The sequence below is a fragment of the Mandrillus leucophaeus genome, unplaced genomic scaffold, assembly GCF_000951045.1.
Source record: "Mandrillus leucophaeus isolate KB7577 unplaced genomic scaffold, Mleu.le_1.0 Scaffold4, whole genome shotgun sequence".
Taxonomy (NCBI): Eukaryota; Metazoa; Chordata; class Mammalia; order Primates; family Cercopithecidae; genus Mandrillus; species Mandrillus leucophaeus.
Genome location: NW_012104253.1, coordinates 8,664,376 through 8,679,299, shown reverse-complemented (window position 1 = coordinate 8,679,299; position 14,924 = coordinate 8,664,376).

The following is a 14,924-nucleotide window of genomic DNA, read 5'->3' as shown; positions in this document are numbered from 1 at the left end:
CTATTAGTTCTGTTCCTCTAGAGAACCCTAATACAACCAGGATCCTAGTTTTTCTAAGAAACCCACACAACCACCCTTGTCAACCCAAAGACGTGAATGAGACATGTTGAGCCACCCCCGTCAACCCAAAGACATATGAATGAGACATGTTGTCTACCACTGGGATTCTCTGGTTGTTTTAAGCACTAGCTGACTTACGCAGGCAGAGAGAGGTGGATACACCATGACAGGGAGAAGCTTCCATTTCAGGCACTTCTAAGTTTGAATTAGCAAACACAAGGGAATATCTACCCAACCTGGAGTAGATTGGAGACAGAAAACACTCATTATAAAACAATAAGTTAATACATTAGACGTTATTAAACTCGGAAGTTCTACTCCTCAAAAGATACTATTAGAAAATGAATAGTTATTATCTGACAAAGGACTTGTAGTCAGAATATATAACGATCCTGTATACAACTCAATAATAAAAATAAAGACATTCCAATTTTTAAAATGAGCAAAAGACTTGAACAGACATTTCACAAAGGAAGTCACCAATAATCTTTTGATAACATCATTAACTATCAGGGAAGTGCTAATTTAAAATGCAGCTACACACCAACATCTTGAATAAAGTTTTTGCATCTTGCAGCTTCTCAGACTCCATAGTACACAGCTTAAACAGTTGTATAAGGTGCAGACCTTCTCATTATACCTCATCTTTTTAAAGAAAAGTCCCAACTGTCATGTTTAAAACCATCCAACTATGAGACTCCGGAAGCTTGAAAGAATCAGAAATTTTCCAGACAAGCTTCTTTCTTATATATTTCAAGCCTTCTTTCTCCTCCATTAACCACACACTTCTGGTGCTGGGTACCACAGATAATGTTCATATTAAGAATCCACCTTTGGCCTCTTTTCACTTTTGGCCATGATGCCAGTTGAATAGTTAAATGAGTGGCAGTTTTCCTGGAAGCTCTTCCTGCTAGCAATAGCCTGAATATATATGAAAGTAACTGTGAATGAAATCAATTTATTTCATAAAACTCAAAATAAATGTGTCCCTAACTTGATAATTCATTCAGCCAGATACCAGAAATGCTCAAACATACCTCAGTGTCATCAGATACAAAGGAATATGTAATAGAGAGGAAACCAGATTGGAAAGAGATAGCAGCATTAACCAGCAGTGGTTAAAATATTGTACTTTAGCAAAACATATGACCCTGTGAGCACATTGCCAGAGCCCTGCCCAGTGTTTTATGAAGTCCTGTTCAGCGAGAGGTCCTATTAGTCCTCATGGAGAATCAACTCCTGTACCTATTAGTGGACACCCACACTTTTGTTTGCAAAAACAGGATTTCCTTCTTCCGTGTGGTGTTCTTCTCTAATTTGATGTGATTCTAGCAGAAGCTGCCATCTTTCAAATCCCACCTCTCTGCTAGTCCCTCCTTACTTTCAACTGGCTCATGAATGAGTCAATCAGAGTAACCTGTCATGTGGCCAGAGTTGAATGGCCTAGTGTTAGTCACCTGATCTTGGCTGGGACAATTAGAACGAAAGGTTAGGAAGAGTATCAGAGTCCCTTGAATGGCAAAGCTGTGAGATGCCAGCATAATCATCATTATCATCATCACCATCACCATAGCTAGAATTTATCATATACTCAATAGTATTTGCAGCACCTTATGAGATAGCTTATGATATTATCCACATTTTAGAGATGAGAATACTGAGGCTTAGACAGGTTAATAGACCTGCTCATGGGACAGAGCCCCTAAGTAGAATGGCTGCAGTTGTAACCCAGGCAGATTTATATAAGGGCCCCTATGCTTACCCACTACTCTACAGCACATTATTGGATTTCTGGCTGTGGGGGAAAGATGGTTGGACAGAGTGAGGACATAAAACACAATGATACATAGGAGTCCTTGAGCCCCACGTGCAGCCCTTTCCTTCCTGGGCTGTGGTCCTGGAAACTTAAAAAAGAACGGTTTGCATTGTGTCACTTGCAATCAAAAGAGCTCAACCCTCAATCAAAAGAGATAACCACACAGAATCTCCTTTCACACTCACGGTCCGTGTGCAATCAGATGGGGAAGGGAGATATGAATGGGTTCTGAGATCCTGAGAACCCAAGCTCTACTTCCTTCCCCCTTTCCCTTTATTTAACACATCTGATTACAAAATGCTGACTTCCATTTTGTCTGCTTGTCTGTGGACCTATGTCAGTATCTGAGCCCCTCACTGTCCTGCAACGAACTATTGTTACAGCCAGGGGGACCTTCTGCATCCTCTAGTCCACGGAAACAGGCTCAGGCCAAGCAAGTGACTAGCCCAAAGGCACAACCAGGTGAGAACTGCCTGCCTGGCTGATGACATAGGGGGCAGCTCCTGATGTGCGGGCTGCAGGCTGGCTACCCTGTCAAGGAGGTAATAGCAAGCTTGTGGAAAGAAGACACAGCCTATTTTTCTGATGTGGCCTGGAAGTGTGGCACTCTTGTCTGGCAAGTAATGAGATATATGTTTTCTTTGTTAACATAGTAGATTTTATCCTTGTCCAAAAGCAGAGATTACATTGGCTTTAGAAGTCTGGCAAGCAGGCTGTAAAGTATATAAAGACCCAGTTTTGTTCCAAAACCCAGATTTGTGCGAACTCCTTCAAATGTTCATCCATAAGCTATAACTCCAAATTTTTGGCACAATCCATTGTGTAACTTGTTGAGCTACAGTGAGGATGGAGCTGGGTGTGGGATGCATGGCAGGGAGGACTAGGATCAAGCCAGTTGAATTGAATTCAAGGGATGAGGGAAGGAGCCATTACTTGTCAGGCGATTATAAGGCACAGTGATGAGCAACATCCCAGAGTTCAACTCTCTAGGTTCAGATCCTGTCTTTTTTTTTTTTTTTTTTAATACTTTAAGTTCTAGGGTACATGTGGATAACGTGCAGGTTGTGACAGACCGGATTAAGAAAATGTGGCACATATACACCATGGAATACTATGCAGCCATAAAAAAGGATAAGTTTGTGTCCTTTGTAGGGACATGGATGCAGCTGGAAACCATCATTCTCAGCAAACTATCGCAAGAACAGAAAATCAGATCCTGTCTTTACTGCTTACTAACAAGAAGACCTTAACCAGTTACTCAATGTCTTCATGATTTAATTATCTTCCTTGTGAAACAGGAGTGTTAACAATAGAGCCTGCGACATAGGCTCGTTGTGGGAAGTAAATGAGTTTTCACACATGCAGATGACCAGGAACAGTGGTTCACTCTGATGACCAAGAACCCACTATGGCCCTGTGCAATGCTCTGCCTCATGGGATCTTCATCACTCCCTGTGAAGTGCTTTTGAAGTCCTATTGATGAGAAAACAGGGACTCAGGGAAGAGGTACCCTTGCCTTCAATCTCACGGGCAGACCTCTCAAGCCTCTGTCACTCACTCTGATTCTTTCTAAGCCACAGGATCCCATCTCCAGTCTTCTATAACTGCACAGAAATTTTGCAATGGGATGTCTAACAGCTTTGAGTGAGGTACCAAGATACAGTAGACAATGGATAGCAAAGTGAATTTTTAGACAACTGCTTGCTTACACCGAGGGTATGTGAGGGTCAACATGAAGCTTGGGAGAGGGCTTGCAGGGAGTGTTTCTTTGGAAAAGACCTGGATGTGAGATAAGCCCCACCCTCCTGGAGGGCAGGGAGTGTCTCCCCATTCACTTCTAAAGATGGGCTTCAAGGAGATGACTCAGAGTATAGTAGGGGGTTTCTGTAGGTTGGAAGTGGGTAACACAGAGGACTGGTGTCCCAAGGACAAGAGTTCAACTGACCAACAAGTCAAAAGAGCTGACCACAAGCCAAAAGAGGTGGCTCCATTGGGACCAGCTGCCCTGAGGTTGTCAGGACATAGAAACCGTGTTTCCCATGGACTGCATGAGTGACTCAAGAGTAAGAGAGCCAGGGTGCGTCCACGTTCAATCCCACCTAAGAAGACCACCTATAGAGGCAATGGAAGTCCTACAAAGGCAAACTTGTGGAGTTGACTGCCCGCAGCAGAGGCTGGGGACAGCCGGAAAAAAGGCAAATGCTGTGGTCCAGAGAATTGGAGATAAGGGGCCCTCCCCACTGGGGTGGGATGGATCTCAAGAATCCATAAAAAGTGCCCTCCTGGGGGAAGAATCAGCTTTGGACATCTTCCAGTCTCAGAGAGCACAAAGTCAGCTGACCAGAGTGCTGGTTGGGTACAGAAGGAACTCTTTCAAAAGTCTAGGCCAGTTCAATTAAACAGAAGAGAACAGTGCAGTATCTCAGGGCTAGTAACAGAGCAGAACTGTTACCCCCAGCCTAAAGGAGAAGGGGGGAATCCACCCTCCAGACCCAGACAGAGCAGCTATAGGAGAGGGTGCTCCACAGGCACCAGGAAACTCAGCCAACCTGCAGCAACATGGCAGGGGGGGAACAAGGGGCACAGACGCCACACCCTGACTCCCCTCCCTCTCCCTGGCCCGTGCTGAAACTTTCCACTGGCTGGACCAGCTGGAAGCCAGAGGACAAAGGCACCTGTTGATGGTTCATGCAGATCATTGAAGGAGATGGGTGGAGAGTGGATCTGGGGGTCAGTGGAAGATCCCAGCATGTATGACATCTTGGGTCTGAAGTGCCAAGGGCTGTCAAGCTGCCTCCTCTAATCTTTTCTGGTGTTTGAAGTTCTCATGCCAGCAATAGAAGCTTTGGGAGGGCTGGGACTATGTGAGACTTGTGCATACTATATGCCCAGCACCAGAAACAGTGTCCAGCACATAAGAGGTGTGCAGTAACCATTAGTTGAATGGATGGATGAATGAATGAATGAATGAATGAATGAATGAATCAGTGAATGAATGAATATTTTCACTCTGTCCTGCTCCTATTCCAGCTCTCTGGCTTGAGTGGATGTCCAGCCTTGCCCCTCCAGGTAAAGGTGGGGAGACAGAACTGTTGTCCATGCACTGAGTCTGTACCTAGCCACTGTGCCTAGTGCTACAGTATTAACCTCACAACAGCAGAGCTGGGCAGGAATGATCAGCCCGACTTTCAGATGAGAAGGAAAGGTTGAGAACTGGCTGAGGTTGCATGGCTCATAATTAATGGCTGGGTTCTCTCAGCAGAGGTCAGGACCCTTCCATTCCTCAGTGCTGCTCCTCCCAGCCTCCTGGTAACAACCTCAGCCTGCTTCCCTCCCCAGCTGTGATTTGGTTTGAGTGAATGAAGGGCTGGTGGGCAGGGGCCTGAGGTCACTTCCTGTCCCTCCTCATTCCCTGCTTCCCTTCCACACAGATCTGTCTCTAGGCAATAGTGGCAAGCTTTGGTTGGGCCTGTTGTATAAGGGCATAAGGGCAGGTGTATACATCCACCGCTTTATTTGAACCTCACCACACCTCACACCCAGCGAGTTGTTCTTCTACTTTATGGTGGTAAATGCAGAGGTCCCGAGCAGCAGAGTGACTTTTCCAGGGACATGCAGCCAGCAGACCCAGGATTCAAACCCAGGCTGTCTGACCTCAAAGCCAGCTCTGACTTCTGCCCTGGGTCTTCCCAGTTGTCCATTAGAATTTCTCTTGGAGCCAAAAGGGTCAGCCATTCTTTTGCGCGCCCCCCGCCCCCCAAGTATATCCACTCCCTTTTTTCCTGGGAATAGAACTCAGTTTCTAATCCATAAGTCTGTGTGGAACCAACCCCGTTCCCTGGCTCCAGGGCGGTAGGCACATGAAACAAACCTGTCACAGCATTGCTTCCTTCTCACCCTGCATACATGTCATGGTGTTTGACTCAGGACCTCTTAAATCTAAAGCAGCAGGGGCACTGTGTGGAGGGAGCCTGCTGAAGCATGACTTCATCAAAGCCCCTTGATCAAGCCACACCTGATGTCAGTGCACTTCTGATTTTCAATTGAAAGAATCAATACATTTCCTTTTTCGAGTAAGCCAATTTTCAATGGGTTTCTGTGTTTTCTTTAAAACAAATATAGGTTCACAGCTTCATTCCTAGAAATGATGATATTTCCAATTCAGAGATTACACCTGGGAACTTTTCAAAATTCCCAGGTTTCATGCTGTCATTACTGGGGACAGGATTGAAGGAATGCTGATAAAATAAAGTCAAGCATCCCCAATGGCATCTTCATGGTCAGGACTTCGCTGAACCAGATCATTTGTAAGTATCAGTGTGATGATTCACTCTAAAGTTCAGTGGTCTGAAATGAGATTCTGGGTTTCATCTGTATTAATGCACCAAGCATTTATTTAGCACTCGCAGTGTGCAGGCCATTGTGCAACACAACACAGGGTGGAGAGAGAGTCATAATGAGGAATAAGATATAGCCCCAACCCCCAGTGGCTCTCTCTAGGGCAAGGGAATAATTCTATAGTGAGGCAGCCTGGAATGTGGCCCACAAGAGGAAAATGAAGATCTCAGGGCAGGATGAAAAGGACGAGGAACAGAGGGAAAAAGAGACATTTTGCAGGGTGTGGGGCTGCAAAATGGTAAGTCATATGGATTCCACTCAGAGAGAAAGGGCTCTCTGTGCTGGATCTGACCCCATTGCAGGTCCTGCCGGGCACCACTGGCAGCCCAGGGCCTCTCATTCCTAGTCTTTATGAGGATGCCAGGAGTAACATTTCCTTGTTTCGATCTCAGCAGAGTTGATTGCTGAGGAAGGTCAGGAGTATTCATTCCTTCTGCACAAGAGAAAGCACCTGGAAGGCTCAGCTCCTTGTTTCATCTCTAACCACAAGGGGAAGTTGCCACCCCTGGGCATAGGAGATTCCGTACATGTTCCCCCGGACATGGGGCCAGGTCCTCCCCTCATCAGGACCTGTGCATAGGCTCCCCATTTATCTGGTGCACGTCTCCCTCTCCTCTTCCACCTGAACCCCCACCTGTTAATCCTTTTTTTCTAGTATGCATGATTTTATGTGTCTCCAAGAAAGAATAAAAAGCGCCCATTGCATATGGCATGCCATCATTTGTAGGATGCACTCCAAATGGCTGGGCGTGGTGGCTCACACCTGTAATCCCAACACTTTGGGAGGCCGAGGTTGGTGGATCACCTAAGGTCAGGAGTTCAAGACCAGCCTGGCCAACATGGTGAAACCCCATCTCTACTAAAAATACAAAAACTAGCTGGGCGTGGTGGCAGGCAACTGTAATCCCAGCTACTTGGGAGGCTGAGGCAGGAGAATCTCTTGAACCCAGGAGGCAGAGGCTGCCGTGAGTTGAGATCACACCATTGCACTTCAGCCTGGGTGATAAGAGCAAAACTCTGTCTCAAAAAAAAAAAAGATGTTACAATGTAGGGAAATGAGTCACTTAGAATGGGTGAGATGTGTGCAAGGTAACACTCACCTGGCTTCTGGCCCTGGTTTAGACATCATGTTTTCTGAGAAGCCTTCTCTGCCCCCCGGATCTTCACTGGGGGGCCCTCTATGTGCTGTCACTGCTTTTGTGCTAACCTAGTGTTTGGGCTCCGGCGTCAGAACAGGCCGGGGCTAAATCTGCTTCTGTCTCTTACTAACTCTGTGACCTTGGCCAAGTTCTTTAACTTCCCTATGCCTCAGTTTCCTCATCTGTAATACACAGATAAGTAATAGTACCCACCTCGCAGGATGCTGAGATAAAGCATGTTAGGTGTTTCGAATAGTAAGTGATGAGCAGTTGATAGATGCTAGTGGATGAGGATACTGGTCTGTCTCTTCCAGGAGCAAGGCCAATTACCATGTTTGTCTTTTCAATTTTACCCCAGTGTCTGCTTCCACATCATAGGCTTTTTTTTTTTTTTTTTTTTTTTTGAGACGGAGTCTTGCTCTGTCCCCCAGGCTGGAGTGCAGTGGTGCAATCTCGGCTCACTGCAAGCTCTGCCTCCCGGGTTCGCGTCATTCTCCTGCCTCAGCCTCCGGAGTAGCTGGGACTACAGGCGCCCACCACCACGCCCGGCTAATTTTTTCTATTTTTAGTAGAGATAGAGTTTCACTGTGGTCTCGATCTCCTGACCTCGTGATCCGCCCGCCTCCGCCTCCGAAAATGCTGGGATTACAGGCGTGAGCCACCGCACCAGGCTCTTAATTGATGACAATACTTAGAGCTTCAGGTTACCAAGTGAGCAGTTGTGCCAGGCGTCTTCAGGATCATGGCACCATTTGGTGCTTGCAAAAACTTGATGAGATCAGTGCTGCTGTCATCCCTATTTTAGAGTGAGAAACTGGTGCATGGCAAGATTAAGGAACCTACCAAAGGTCTCACTGCCAATTCTTGGCGGAGCTGGGATTTGAATCTGGGCCAGCTGACCCTCAAGCGCGTGCTCAGTAGCGACTGTGCTTCCTGGGTGCACCATGACCGCACTGCTTTCTGTCTCTTCCCACCTTTCCCGTCTTGGCCCCACCTCTGGCTGTTCCCCTTGACAGCCAACTCTGATCATGTTGTTTTTCTGCTTCAAAACCACCAGTGATTCTAAAACATCTGGCTTGGAATTCAAGGTAATCTGATGTGGTCCAGCCCATCTTTCTTGTTCTGTTCCTCCTACCTGGAGCCCTTGGCCACCCTCCCCTGCCTCCTGGGGGAGACGGACAGTAGCACACCTACCTTGACTTCTGAGGACTTGAAGACACACCCTGGTCCCCAGTAGACTGTGAGAGTTTCCTGTGGACACACCCATCCTCAACTCCCCTCTGATGCCCTCAATGGCATGGTGCCCGCCACATAGTAGGTGCTCAGTAAATCTTTATTGAACCAAACTGGTTTGAAATGGTGCCTGAGAGAAATCCACTGCAATGACAAGGCATCAGTTTATTTCTTTCACCTGCTCATAAATTATCTTTTCACAAAGGGAGAGCTCTTTCTGGGAGGCAGGAGCAGAAAGTATATATGTCCAAAGCCATCCAAGGTTATCTGCTAAGGGCTCATGCCAAGATGCTACATTAGGACTGCATTGTACAATACCTTCCCTGTTGAATTTGCTTTTATTTAAGGAGCATAGGCTCTTGCTCAAAGTACCTGAGATACAGTCATCGAATTTGCATCATGTTAAACCTTGGTGCTTACAAAGCTTCAGTAGGAAATCACTGGAAGAAACCCTCTTCTTCTGGGAGGAAGCTGGTTCTGCCTTCTACACTGTTAAATGTTACATAGTATTACTATGTCAGTCATGAAAAATGACAGTGGGATTAGGTCTTGTAGCAGATATCATAACCAGGATTTGGTAAATACCCAGAGCCTGCTCCAGACTGAAGCCTGCCCACTCCATGAGGTTCCTAGAGGATACGTAACACAAGGAACAATGCCAGATGGAAAGCAAGATATCAATTTTTAGACCCAAAACTCTACGCAGAGGATAACATTAATAATCACAGACACTGATTATGTACTTATTCCACCAGGCACTGGGCTTCATGCTTATTATCTCATTTGAAACTACAAGCACCCTAGGAGATAGATGCTTTCATTATCTCCATTTCAGAGAGGGAAAAAAGAGAACTAGGTTATGCAACCTAAGACCAAGGTCATATAACTTTCAAGTTATACAGCTAATATGCAAACTTTGCTCTTACCCAAACTCTGATATACTAGTCAGTATGAGTAATGTTATCAGCAGGGATATGGTTTGGCTGTGTCCCCACCCAAATCTCATCTTGAATTGTAGCTCCCATAATTCCCAAGTGTTGTGGGAGGGACCCAGTGGGAGGTAATTGAATCATGAGGGTGATTTCCCCCATACTGTTCCCCTGGTAGTGAATGAGTCTCATGAGATCTGAAGGTTTTACAAGGAGTTTCCCCTTTAATTTGGCTCTCATTCTGTCTTGGCTGCTGCCATATAAGACACGCCTTTTGCCTTCCATCATGATGGTGAGGCCTCCACTGCCACGTGGAACTGTGAGTCCATTAAACCTCTTTTTCTTTATAAATTACCCAATCTCAGGCATGTCTTTATCAGCAGCATGAAAATGGACTAATACATGCAGTAACATAAAACCTGAATTCTTGTGGACTGAACGCAATACATTTTATCTCCTGCATCACCATTCAAAGTAGATACTCCTGATGGAGAGGTCTTCCATGTGGTCATTCCAGGTCCCAGGCTTCTTCTATCTTGTGGCTTTGGCCTCCCCTCGGTCCCAATGGCTCTCTCCATTCAGTGGCAGAAAGGGAAAGAACATGGATTATGCGTGGAAGGACTTTATAAGTCAGTCCCTGAGGAGGCATCCAAGCAGTGGTGTGCTGGTAAATGGTTAACAACCAGCTCTCCTGAGAATAATCTGATCTGTAGCATTTGCCAACTCTCATGACGTAAATGTTCCACCCTGTTCAATTTCAAGCCAACAACAACTTCACAACAGGCTCACAAAATTCCTGAAAATTTAACATCCAGCTCTTGGAGCCACTGTGAGCCAAATCTACTACATCACTGCATCACAGTCACCTGTGTTCCACTGGCTAAAATGCAGCCACAAGGTCGCAGCTCCAAGTGAGGCTGGGAAGAGTCAACTGGGAGTGTGAGTGGGAAGAAAAAGAAATGGGTTCAGGTGAACCTGTAGCAGCCTCTGCCACACCTGGAAGAGTGGACTGGTCTTAATGCCTGAACTTGTTAGCCTCAGCAGCTTCAAGTCAAAAGCCAATACTGAAGACTTATTGGAGCCTAGTGATTAACCAGAAAAATGCCAATACACAAGAAGGAGTTTATTGATCCAAGGTGACCTGGGCATCCAGGACAGTCACCCAGCTCAATTGCCTGATGGGAAGAAGGGAAAGATGCCAGAGAGAAAGCAAAAAAGCAGACAGTAGGCCAGCTAACATGTGGGCCCATGGACGTGCGACCTTCTCCTATGGCCATGTCAGTCCATAGGCGGGAAAGGAAGAAAGGAGTCACATTCATTCACATTCATGTGCTGATTTATCCACTCATTGTCTCCAGCTGAAAGCACAGCCCTGTCAGTGTCATGAAAACAATCCCAGTGGTGAAGGCACCAGGACAGGGCACAGACGGGAGAGAACATGAAGGCTTCACTTACCCAGGGGCCTTCAGCCACCAGGACTCCCAAACTACGGGGCTGTGTGCAGAAGTGAGAGCCATGGACTCTTCTGTAGAATGGATCAAATGTCACTGAGGAGCATAGACTTCATGTAGATTTAATGCCATCTTAGCTTGAGTTCCCCTGAGAGGAGAATCTGAGATAACAACTTGGCTGCAGATGGTTTTTGGGAAAAAACAGACAACAGGAGTGGGGAGAAATACAGAATGAGGCAAGGAAGGAGAAAATGCCAGTAAATAGGATGTTATAGGGCTGGTTACCAGCATGGGAAACTGAGCCTCAGTCCCACTGAGAAGCTTCTGAACTGTTCCTTCTAAGAATAAAAGGTTAGAGTATGTGGCCACCAATTCTCATTTTCCATTTTGGGGGATGATTTGGGGCTACTAACTTCCTATAATTCCAAGCTTGTGGAATGAATGAGTTCCCACAGCTTCAATAAAAGGGAAAGAAGTGGGGCGCCAACGTAGACACTTGAGCTACAGCATAGTCAGCATGCATGAATAATGCCCCTGAAGCTGAGGGATATGGCACGGGTCATGAAAAGGAGCTGCTGCAAGTATATGTCCATAAAAACTCCTTTGTCATTTCATGAGGAAGGAGGGCCATTGTAGTGCTTCAGGGGGATGAAATTCTCAACAAGCACTTGACAATGACAGGAGGACCAGCATTTAAGTTTGGCTAAAAAGAACCAGAATGTGGGTGGATAATGCCATCATAGCTCATAGGAAGCCTGATGCTTAGAACATCACCTTCTCTTTGCATCTGTTCACACTTTTATTCAACAGAGATTTGTGCAGCTCTACTATGCCCCAAGCCCTGCCAAGGTACGAGAAATACAATAGCAAGATAGTATGTTAATTGGATCCTCTGGGAAGCAGGTGCTGATGCCAAGTTAATAATTTAAAAGATTTATTGGAGGGGGGTGTGATGAAGAATAAAGGAGAGGAAGCAGGAGTGTGCAAAATGCCTTGGACCATGATGCTGGCCTGACAAAATAGTCAGGGAGCCCCAGGTCAGGTTGCCCATTGAAGGCATTCCATGTTGGGAAGGAATGTCCCTGAGTACCCTTGCAGTGCTCATCATTGGCTGGGAAAAGGATGATCTCTATCCTGAAGGTGTTGCAGCTGGATGCTGTCAACTAACTGTACTATTTGCAGCTCAATGGTGAGTTTTATGTTGAAGGGAGGTGAAAGTGGTGTCCCTCCATGGCTTCCACAGACAGATTTGGCTACCACCCCCATGTTCTGGTTCATACTCCATTTCATAGAACTGGGTCTAAGGTCCTTGAGAGAACAAGGACCATGCATTTTGCTACTTTACTATCCCTCACACTATCTAATTCTGTGGTAGCTAGGTGACTCACAAAATTAGCACATATCTACTGGGCATATAACCTATGATAGATACTGTGATGGGTGATGGAATTAGATACAAAGATCACACAGATTTTAACCCTGACTTCAAGGTGCAGTCAGCCAAGAATTACAGAGAAGATATATTTAAACTGTAATAAATAATAAGAGGTAAAGAGGGAGATCATGATGGTGGTGGTGGTGGTTGATAATGATTATAATGGTGATGATGATGATGATGGTGTTGAAAGTGATAATGATGGTTGATGGGGATAATGATGATAGTGATGGTGGAGGCAGTGATAATGCTGATGTTGGTGGTAGTGGTGATTATGATGATGGTGATGAGGATGATGGTGATGGTGGTGGTGGTGCTGGTGATAATGGTATGTGAATCACAGAGAAAAACAGACTCAGGTTCAGAGGAAGAAAATATTACCTTTAGCTCCAAATGCTGTGGAACTTTTTATTGAAGGCCAAATTACTCTTGAACATTTGAAGATGAGATAAATGGCATCCCCAGATGAAAAGAACAACACAAGCAACGACTCAAAATTAGAATAAGCAGAATTCTGCAGAGAACAAAGAAAATGAGTTCTCTAGAGCATTGGATGGAGTGGAGAAAGTAGCGCAAAGTAAAAAAAAAATGGAGCCAGATGTTAGCAAGCATTGAATGCTATTATAATGACCCTGGGCTCAGGTCAGTTGGGAAGGAGGAGGCATTGATTGATTTCAAACAAGACAAGGGCTTGATCTGAGTTGTGTTGTAGGAACATAACTCTGGCTTAAGTGTGAAGAACAGTTCAGATTGAAGTGATAGAAATCAGGCCGAGTAAGGTAAACTGGTTCAGGACTCAGGTTGAGATGAGAGGCATCGGAGATGTAGATCAGCACCAGAATGGAAAACATTGAGAGAAGCACCAGAAACACATGGTAACCTGTTTACTGATACTCTGGTGATCTGCTAGACAGCATCATCCCTTTCTGCCACTATTTGGTAACATTGGGTTGTTCCTGACCTGATGTTTTGGTGTTTTTACTCTTGAAATTTTCTCGAAGTGTAGATTTTTCCATTCCAGGCTCAGATGATTTGTCCTAGAGTTGATATTTTGTAACCTAAATGAGTTGTCTTCAATCAGTTGGACGCTATCAATGTTCACAAATGTGCCATCACCTTGACAGCCAACCTCAACTTCTAAAATATTTATGAAGCATGGCATGGGCCCTTATTCACCCTCTAAACATTATCTGAATAATAATATCATGCAAAGCCTTGCATTTGATGCTGCTGATTTTAGGTAAAACAGGCTATAGAGAAAGAAAAGGAACACTACTCATTGTTGAGTACGTGCCTGCCTATTTGCATATATCATCTCATTTAAAACTTGCAGCAGCCCAGAGGGCTAGGTGTGACCAGCTTCATGTTAAAGACAAGCAAACTGAAGCAAATAGAGTGTACGTCATGTACCAAATTCCACAGCTAATAAATGGCAGAGCTGGGACTTGAATCAACATTGTCTGGTCCAAAGGCTTTTGGACTCATGTTGTTAAAGAATTCCAGCAGTTGCTCCCTGGGGTGAAAAGTGGGCATAGACTGACTTCACAGGACTATGGGCACACATGCATTCTGGGAAATAACCAAGTATCTCAGTGTCTATGGACTGAATATTTGTGTTCCCCTCAACCCCCACAGCAAATTTAAATGTTGAAGCCCTAATTTGCTAATCTCCAATCTGAAAAGGTAGGACCTTTAGGGAGTTAATTAAGTTTAGATAAGGTCATGAGGATGGGGTCCTCATAAGAGATTAGTGCCCTTATAAAAAAAACCTCAGAACTGTGAGAAGTAAGTGTTAATTGTTTAACTCACCTAGTCTATGGTATTGTTTTTTGTTATAGCAGCCTAAACTAAGGCACAAGTGCACATATCTCTTTCATCACTTGTCGTTTTAGAATTCCAGCTGATGCTACTTACTGTACCCAGAAAACACACACAGCAGTTTCCCATGGAATTTCATACAGACCCTGAGTGAGCCTTCCCACAATACTGAAGACAGCTTCCTCTGAGACAATAGGGTTTATTGGTTCCTTTACTCATTCATCCAACACGTATGGAATGCCAACTGTGTGCCAGGCACCATGCTAGGCTTGGAGGCTCCAGAGATGCCTGGGACATGGTCTGTAGCCATGAGAAGAAAGTAATTCATAGTCTAGTCAAGGAGACAGATATGTAACTATCCTATTACCCAAGATGCTTTATTCTGCCTAGGACAAGATGGAAAATCATGAGATACCTCCTAGGAGAGTTAGACTTGAAGAATGAGTAGGATTTTGTCATGGGAGTAAAGGTGGAAGATGTTTGAGCCAGAGGAAACATCAACTGTAAAGGTACCAAAGTGGGAAGGAGAACGAGGCTGTTCTCAGCCCCAGGGAAAACTATTGCCACAGATGCCAGGACACATATTCTAAATATATTCTCATCTCTTTCTCTTTCAGACCTGGTGTTTTGGGGCTTTTTATCTCA